We start from the raw sequence: 8,047 nt of genomic DNA, 5'->3' as shown, positions 1-8,047 counted from the left end.
GATCCATTTTTTAAAAAGCAGATATTTTGGCTGTAAGAAGTTTGTGTTTAACACCGCACCAGTCTTTGGTGTTAGGTCAGTTAATAATTGTTGGGATGCCTTTACTACACCTACAGTAAAGTAAGTGCGATTATTTAATTGACAAAAAAGACACTTATTTATGTGGGTTTTTTCTTCGCTTCTACTATCACTCCTCTGCTCTAGTGTGCTTTGGTGAGGAGATGAACTGTGGAGAAATACACACACACACGCACACACACACGCGCACACACACGTGCACACACACACACACACACACACACACACACACACAAACTCAGGGTGAACAGAGAGGAGAGAGACCCCTAAGCGATTCTAAAGGACAGAATGAATCGTATAATTTTGATGTTCTGTTGGCACCGAGGGTGGCCAAAAAACAAAAACTGTGCGTCATCATAAAAACGTTGAACAAAACTTTAAAGCAATCATTGGGATTTTCTTTTAAATGATGAGTTAACAGTGCATATTTGCAGATGGCATCCCAGGTGTACTCAGATATTGTGTTGTAGGTGCGAGTCACTGCAGGTGCGCTGTGTTTAATCCAGTGCAGGTGTGTGGAGGTGAGTGTTTCATTGAAGGTGTTTTGCATAGATGACATTTTGAGTTCTGTACCTGTTTGTGAAAGGCTGGAAATGTGGTGTGCACGTATACTGAAAGTGTTAGATATCGCTTCTGTGTGTGACATCACACGTGTATCTGCGATACTGTACCTATTTAAAGTGTGACATTCGCAATTGCTTGTGGGATTTACATGTGCATGTATTCCATTTGTATGAAGCAGGTATTGGTAACATTTCAGTGGTACAGTGAAATGAACTATTTGCTCCGTACCTGATTCTTATCCATATTTGTTACAATTTAAATCATCGTGTTTCAGTATTACACAGCAAATTCAAAAGTGTTAAATTTTTTGGTGTTAATAGTCTTCTTGCAAAAGTAGAGTTAATTTTACTCTAAGCAGAGTCACATTCTTTTAATGTAACTCTGAGGTGTAAAATGATAGTAGTTAAAATCGAGTGTTAAAAATGAGTGTTTCTCTGTCAAATCTGGAGGTGTTACAATGGAAACATTAACTCTTGACCTCTTAACTCTGAACTCCTACAGGGGCTATGACACCAACAGAGTAAATTCACAGACTCCGCCCCCAGCACGGCTCCAATCGAAGCTGAAGTGAAGCCGTTTCGGAACATTTTGCTCTACATATTTGAGTTGTTTGCCATGCTTGGTAAGTCATTTTTTCAAAGCTTGTTTCAATTATTATTATGAGCTTTTACTTCTGTGGCTCTTTGGAGTTGAGACAAAGCTGTGTGGAAGGCATTAGCCATGTTGCTCGGTGATAGCATAATATTCTGTTTTAGCTAGCTGAAAGGTATTGTTTGCGGGCAAATACCACAGCCTTGAAAAAAGCTTGCATGTGAATTTTCAGTCAAACTTTTGGTCAAATACACCTAAAACAATGTCTAGAATGTGAAATGTTGGTATAATGGTGCTACTTGAAGCCTGAAAACGATCGCCCATAAAAATAAAAAAAAACGAGCAAACAGCAGTAGCAGGCGTCCTGACTGGATTCTACGTTAGCATAGATCCCTCCAGAGTTTTGTGCACACGGTTTAGGTAAAAATGAAAAAGTTTTACATTTAGTTCAGTATTACCTGGCTCAAAGAGGATTCCTTTTTTTTTTTTACTGTGCTGCAATTGTTTACTGGATTATTTGTGCCATTAATTAGTGTCAACTAATTTTTATTCAATCTCCGCACAGGATATGCTTGTGAAGATGGAATATGGGGGAGAGCAGAAGTGCGTTGAAGTTCCACAAAGTGATGAATGAAGGACATGCATATTGTATTGAAGAAATAAGTGATGAGATGCTGTTATTTGCATTTACCATGTCAGACCTTTTGATAAACAAAATTCTAATGAAAGTGAGAACATGTATACTGTTACATCTTTCAGAAAATGTTTTGAAATTGTGGTGCACAGTTCAGAATAAATGTTTTTCAAAAACCATTGCATCTTTTTAGTAAATGTTTATTTCCAAAAGAAATTTCTAGAAGTTCAGAACAGTAAAATTCCCGCTTTTTAGAATGAATTAGAAGATAACTCTTACGTAGTTAAACTAAAATACTCTTTGAGAGTTAATATATAAACTCTTAACACCAAGTGTTAAATTATCAACTCCAGACAGATTTGGTGTTTAACACTAAATCAGAGTTAATGTACCAACTCTCCAAAAAGAGTTAAATTAACACTCTCTGGTGTGGACCCATATAGACACTTTAATAGTGTTGAAATCAAATCCGACAGTGTTAATTTGGACATGCTGGATTTGCTGTGTAGACAAATATCACCCAATTAAAGACAAAATACTGTGTTTAAATGATCATTTCATTCATTAAGGGAATAAAACTATTCAAATGTACCTGGCCCTGTTGGGCCACACCCAGGCCTGATTACTCCCAGACCCAGACTCCCAAACTTAAATAGAACCTGTCTGACCTAGTGAAAAAAACATTTTCATTTTTTGAAAGCTTTAAGTCGCATTATAACTAGTTTAAAACTAACACGGCATTTCGTAAAAAGAACATTCAAACATGATGGTAGTGTGATAGTCGGAGGCTGCTTTGCTGCTTCAAGATCTGGATGACTTGCTGTATTGATGAGAAAGCCTGGTCATCAGTTTGTGCTCTAAAGCTTAAGCTCACTTAAGGTCACTTGTTATGCAGCAGGACAATGATCAGAAATACACCTGCAAGTCTACCTCTGTATGGCTCATACAAACAAACAAAGAACAACAAAGATCTAGGAGTACCTCAGGAAGATGAATGCAAGTGATCATATACTTAGTGAATACCTCAGGTAGCAAAAAAGTGAGAAAGAAGAGGACCAGGAACAGGAACCATCACAAAAGAACAGGCCCCTGCATGGCACGTACCATCAGCAGATAGAAATCAAGAAATCCTAGACTGGACTGAAAGACAACACAGTGTCACTATTCATGGCAGCACAAAAAAGGAGCCCTGAACACAAAATCGATAGACCTCAGACGTAGACTGTGCAAACAATCCCCCTGAGACAATCCAGGACGTAACAACATGGTGCAAAATGCCAACAGGCGGAGCATGCATGGAACACCAAAACCACATAGCTGGCATGGTATACAGGAAGATCTGTGCCGAGTATGGCCTAGAAATCCTGAGGTCACAGAATATGCCCCCTAGGGTGATTGGGTATAACTAATATAAGATTCTTTTGGACTTCTAGATAAAGATGGGCAAACTGGTGATGGCCAAACAACTGGACATAGTAGCGGTGGATAAGCAGAGGAGAAGAGCTAGAGAAAATGTGGAGAGTGAAGGCAATAGTGGTCCCTGGGGCAACTCAAACTGGACGAGTGGCCCTAGCAGATCCCATGAACGCCATCCAAGATCCCTGGCCAGAAGAGTGCAGTCGTAGGACAATCAGATAACAGGAAGTTGATTCTATTCTTTATTCTTCAAGTTTGAGTCCTCTACCCGAGGCCTGGGAGCTTAGCAGTGTCTTTGCTGTTCTAGAGCTGCACTCTTTTGAACAGAGATCTCAGGTGTCGTTCTTCATATCTGGGGGAGCCACTTGCCCAGTTTGGGGCTTACTACCCTGAGTCCTCTGATTACCATGGGGACCACTGTTATTTTCACCCTCCACATCTTCTCAAGCTCCTCTCTCAGCCCATGGTACTTCTCGACCTTCATCCCAATTTTGTTGTCACTTGATATAGCTACATCTATCACTACAGCCGTCTTCCTCTGCCTATCCACGACTACGATCTGTGGTTGGTTAGCCATCAACAGTTTGTCCATATATATCTGGAAGTCCCACAGGATCTTAGCTCAGTCATTCTCAGCCACCCAGGTGTGTGTCCCATTTTTACTTCAGGGCTTCTAGACCATATTTAGCACAGATGTCTACTTATATAACACCTTCTATCTATACCTGATGACATCTTTGAAGATGCCTTTAGTTTTATAAGGGCCAAATTGGCAGTTGTATAGTAGTGAAGGAATTTTTCCATTACTGTATGCGCTGGGAATTTGCAGGAAGTCCACTAGAGGACATTGCAGATATCTGTTCTAACAAAGCTTAAAACATGTTTCCAGTGAAAAAATGCCATTGACATTAGTGTTGGCATAAAATATTTCTAAACACAGTCAGTTCAAGATTACCTGATGTTATTGGCAACCATGTGAACAACAATAGCTGAGGTCAGTGAGAGCCAAGGTTATTATCGTTAACGAAAACTAACGGAATAACGAAAACTAGAAATGAAAAAACATTTTCGTTAATGGAAATAAAAATAAAAACAAAAAAAGGAAAACTAACTAAAAATGTAATGAGTGTTCACAAAACTAACTAAAATTAACTGAATTTATAGCAAAAATGTGTTTAGTTTTCGTAGATGTGTGCGTGTCATACAATAGTCAAGAGTGAAAATGAAGTTTAGTTTCCAGATTTTTTTCTTGCTGTCTCACTATGCCAGCAGGTGGCAGTACGTTAGTCGAGTCGTCTGTGTTGCTGCTCCGTCCACGCGCAGAATCATGTCAGGAAAAGTCGGGAGAAAGCGCCAGAGTCCAATTTGGGATTACTTTGAATATGACTGTGTTTTGGATAAAGCAAGTGTCTTGTAGTGGAAAGAGACAAATTATGAGGGACATTTCTAAAGGGAAAAAAATCCCACAAACCTTAAAGTGCACTTGAAAAGCTCACACAAGAAGGCTAACCTAGCTTACCTTGAGAAGGTAAGGGAGCACACTCAACCCTCATCCCCAGAAACAGAAGCTAACCCCAGGCAAGGCAGCGTGATGCATCCCGAGACAACAGGACGGGGACATCTACATAACTGTGTGAGTCAATTGCCTTCAAAAAGTTTATCAATTCACTTGAACCAAAATTACGAACACCCGGTGCTGCAAGAGTTAATAGTCTCATTGGGGCCAAGATATACATTTTATAGTTGCCTGGTATCAGTGGTTGTTCATCTGCCTTTATTTATTTATTTATTTATTTAAAGAACCCATAGGTGGGAATGTGAGTTGTCTGTCTCTGTGTGTTAGCCCTGTGACAGACAGGCGACCTGTCCAGGGTGCAGGGTATGGTAGCTGGAATGGCAACATACCCAAGGATAAGCAGAAGAGAATGACTGATATGATGAAACTGGGATTTTGTTACACTTAATTATTGCAAACACAACTAAAACTATAAGTGAAACTAATCAAAACTAAACTGAAACTAAGGATTTTCAAAAAATAAAAACTAAACTAAACTAGCAACCAATTGGTAAAAACTAATTAAAACTGATATAAAATTGAAAATCTGAAGTCAAAACTAAATAAAAATAAAAACTAATGAAAATTGCAAAACTATTAAAACCCTGGTGAGAGCAGGGATGAGCTTAAGCAGATGCAGGATTTAGCTGCCACACATATGGTAGCTTAAATCAACGGGGTAATTCACAAATTATTGAATCTAATTAGATTCTTCGAGAAAAGAGCTGTTTCTTTCAGCACCACTGCAGAGGGCACATTTGAAGGAGGTTAAATGGATGGAAACACAATTACCATTGTCTCTGCTGACTCAATATGAGACCATCAGCTTTAACACTGTTCGCAAGAGTGCAAGGAATGTTACCATAAGGAAGTAATAGAACTCAAAATTGTAATTTGAATAAGAAGTTGTCATATTTTGACTAAATTAACTTACAAAGTTATCTATAGTGATTTAGTCCTGGTCCTTAAAATCCTAGTATTTGTTAGGCTTTTACTTAGCTCTAATTAACAGGTGTCTGTGTTATTTCAAGCTACATTTCATAACCCATAAAGTTTATGAAATGTAGCTTGCTAGCTTTTCATGTAAAAACAACACACACACGCAAAACAATCAAACAAAAAAACAAAACACACTGGAGGCTAATGGGCATATTTACACTCTGGTCCTAGACAGTCATGAAGCAAAAATGATTTGTATGTATCTGTCTAACCATACAGGACTTTGAACTTTAAAAAATAAGCACAAGGTCATTTGAGTTGCCAGAAACTACATTGACTTTAATGATAATAAATGTAGATATAGTAGATATACTAACTCACAGTGTTGCAAAAAAAAAAAAGAATAATACGTTGTAAGCACTTTATAAAGGGTTGTCTTTATCAAAATGACACATTGGGTCAAAATGTAGCTGTAACAAGGACATATCCAAAGAAAAATCTCCGTTCACTGTAGCTTTAAGGTGCATTACATGAAGCCTTGTTGAAACCCTTTATTCATCCACAAAGTTATTGGAAGACCATGAGCTCTGCACCTCTGCACTGCCATGATCCCAGGCATTTGTTGAGGCTGGTGTGGCTCTTGTTTGGAAGAACACATTTAGAAATTTTTCAGACACTTCACATTATGCTTCAGTGGCATCATGAGATAGATTAGTTGTTTAATGTCTGTGTGCATACATATCAAAGTGTTTTGTAAATTTGTTACAGGGTGGAGAATAAAAGATGCTTATGACAACATAATTTTTTAACATAAATTCTTCACATATCCTTTGTTGTTGTAACTTTCCTGTATTGTACATTTGGAAACAAAATGTGACTTATGTCAATATGGCACATCGTCTGTGTGTTTGTGGCATTTGTGTACTAGTAAAGATTAGTAGAGTACTAACTACTACTAGTCCTACTACTAGTTCATTTAGTTAGAGTAAATAGGAATAACTTGCACAAATAAAAAAATAAACTAAAGTGCTCCTACTTCAAGACAGTCTGTGAAGCTGCCTTGGGAGAGGAGGTTAGCTGTATAATAAACTAAAAACACCTCAATGTACATGTTATTCTAGATCATTTGCAGTTCTATTGCATTGCCATTATGTTTCCTCATATTCTTTAGCAAACATTACAATATTTTTTACTGTTATTGAAAGCCTCCAATGTGTATATAGACCTGTTAAAGAAGATGATATTCCAACTCGGCTCCATAGAGAGAAACAGACGGGGAAACATATCATATAACTGCAAAGTAAAGGAGTTTTGAGATTACTATTATTTATGTCACTTTTCAAGTTGTTTTAGGATTGTTTCTCATTTTGTTACTGTCACGTCCGGTGTGGCAGACGTGTGGAGTTGTAGAAAGGACCCAAAAGGCGGCAGCTCTGGTGCAGGTGAGTATTTATTTACAGGAGTGGGTACAAACAGCAATGGTGGGTGAACAAGAAACTGGAAAACCTAAACTGGGTAAAACTAACAAAACAAAACAGGAGCACCCATCCATCCAGTCGCTTCCGCTTCTCCTTGTCAGGGTCGCGGGAGCCTATCCCAGCTGTCATAGGGTGAGAGGCGGGGTACAACCTGGACAGGTCGCCAGTCTGTCGCAGGGCTAACACACAAGGACAGACAACCATTCACACTCAGATTCACTCGCACATTCACACCTAGTGGCAATTTGAATTATCCAATTAACCTATCCCCACAAGCTGCATGTCTTTGGACGGTGGGAGGAAGCCGGAGTACCCGGAGAGAACCCACGCAAACACGGGGAGAACATGAAAACTCCACACAGAAAGACCCCGGCCTGATGGTGGAATTGAACTCAGGATCTTCTTGCTGTGCGGCAACAGTGCTAACCACCGTGCCACCGTGCTGCCGGTGCACTAGGAGCACCGGCAGCGGACGGAGGTCCGGAGGCCAGCCACGCGAATGGCAACGGCGCCGAAGTGGACACAGTTCAGGGGGCCAACCGTGCGGAAGGCAACGGTGGCGACTCAGGTGAAGGGAGTCTGGGGGCCGCCCACGACGGTGATGGCGCCTGGCCAGTGGCCTAGAAAGTGGCCGGTTAGCTGCAGACCCAAACGAGGCCGGACCAGGCAACGCCGAAGACAAGGAAGCCGGACCAGGCGACGCCGAAGACACGGAAGCCGGACCAGGCGACGCCGAAGCAGAAGCTGCAGCTGGCGTGGAAGATGAGGCCGCAGCTGGCGTGGATGATGAGG

The 8,047-nt window shown here is 40.2% G+C and overlaps 1 long non-coding RNA gene across 1 annotated transcript; it reads left to right on the top strand.

The window, feature by feature from the left end:
* Positions 1-967: 967 nt before the first annotated feature.
* On the top strand, positions 968-1,860 carry LOC146546934 (uncharacterized). Its single transcript, XR_014890773.1, has 2 exons — positions 968-1,264; positions 1,799-1,860. It is a non-coding gene; the product is annotated as an uncharacterized LOC146546934 (long non-coding RNA).
* The last annotated feature ends 6,187 nt before the right edge of the window (positions 1,861-8,047 follow it).

This window comes from Mchenga conophoros, linkage group LG23 (genome assembly GCF_057382185.1).
Source record: "Mchenga conophoros isolate Kocher_MC1m ecotype Shallow Benthic linkage group LG23, M_conophoros_male_GT1.1, whole genome shotgun sequence".
NCBI lineage: Eukaryota > Metazoa > Chordata > Actinopteri > Cichliformes > Cichlidae > Mchenga > Mchenga conophoros.
This window is presented reverse-complemented; position numbering and strand designations above follow the sequence as displayed.